Genomic DNA, 1,531 nt, shown 5'->3' with positions numbered 1-1,531 from the left:
AAAAAAAAAAAAGCCGTATGAAAGGGATGACATGAAATCAATGTTTGGTCATTGAAACAATCAGTAATTTGTCTCAGCAGTGTAATCCCCCAGTAAGACCTTTGCCAAAAATAATGGCCACCAAATCCATCCATGACTCTACAATGAGACAGTTTCCATCTAGTGTAGACAGCACTGACTGCAAATTGACTTCTGGTAACTTTTAACACATGTAAGTATTGTCCCTCCCACCCTAAAGGGGACGTACAATTTATAGGCCAAATAACAACTTTTTTTATTTTTGTTTTGTTAAACTCTAATCTGTGAGCAGGCCATGCTGGTGCATTAGAAAAGAAACATCTTTGATTTGTTGTAATTTTTTCTGAGATGCATGCTACTGTCTAATCAAAATTGGAATCAGTCTAGCAGTGGCTATCTTGGGGGCAACCATAGTGCTAGAGCACTTGCCTGGATAGAGGAAAAGAGCATGCCAGTTCCTCTCATGGATTGCACTCCAGGGAGCCCCAGATATTCATTAATGGTGAATTCTTTGGGCATCTTATGAGACGATCCCTCCCCAGTTCTAACAAAACTTCTTTCAAAATACCAAAACCTATGATGAGCAGCACTACTGGGCAGAGGCTCTAGTTTCTCCTCCTCTGTGGAGCTCCACCTTTTGAGCTTAATACTAAAAAGATTTTTTAAGTATTTTTTCCAGGGCATTCAGTAGAACTACTGAGAAGCTGGTGGGATATTGCTACAACTAGCAATTCAGTAATTGTAATCATATCCTAAGAGTCCTTGGGTCCTTTGTTGCAGCTGTTGGACTCAGACTCTGTGCTGAGCCTTAGTCCTGTGAATGCCCAGTTCAGCAAGCTGGCCCAAAATCCCATACATCATATGCATATTACTGCAGCAGACAGCATCCAAATATCCCCCAAGTTCAGTGTGCTTGTCTGTCCAGCTGGCTGCCCGTTGAGAGCATGTACATGGGTAGGTAGAGTCACTGTTAACTGACAGTCTGAAGCTGGTGGGTATTGTGCTTATCTGGAGCAGTCCCTGAGCAAATTGAATGGTTAAATACGATTTAATGTCTGGAAGCTGGATGGTACCTTAATGTAAAGGGGGGCAGGCATTCAAATGGACCAGAAGATGTAGCCTGGCACACTCCAGGTATGAGTTTGCCAGGGTCTGTCTTAGCCTGCATGAAGTGCAGGTGTGAGCAGGATCTGTTAATCACACCATCCCTGTGTCTGTCCTGAAAGCTCCATGCAGGAGCTGTCAGCCTGTATCCCCAGTGGGTCACAGGACTAAGGTGGAGTACAGACTGGCCCAGCAGGGCTTCTTGTCCTGAGAAAATGTGTTGGTATACTAATCAGTTTAAACATACTTCCTTGGGATCGCGCACCACCACCACCCAGAGAGTGATAGTGGACAGGTCGTACTCGACCTGGCGGGATGTGAATAGTGGGGTCCCCCAGGGCTCAGTCCTGGGGCCTACACTGTTCAACATCTTCATCAGCAACTTGGACAAGGGGGTGGAAAACACGTT

The 1,531-nt window shown here is 45.0% G+C and overlaps 1 protein-coding gene across 1 annotated transcript in view; it reads left to right on the top strand.

The window, feature by feature from the left end:
• Nucleotides 1–1,531, top strand: part of ARL5B (ADP ribosylation factor like GTPase 5B) — an 18,527-nt gene that overhangs the window by 4,884 nt on the left and 12,112 nt on the right. The gene's annotated exons all lie outside the window — the stretch shown is intronic.

The sequence above is a fragment of the Gavialis gangeticus genome, unplaced genomic scaffold, assembly GCF_001723915.1.
Source record: "Gavialis gangeticus isolate Ggan-Ray unplaced genomic scaffold, GavGan_comp1, whole genome shotgun sequence".
In the NCBI taxonomy this organism is placed as follows: Eukaryota; Metazoa; Chordata; order Crocodylia; family Gavialidae; genus Gavialis; species Gavialis gangeticus.
This window is presented reverse-complemented; position numbering and strand designations above follow the sequence as displayed.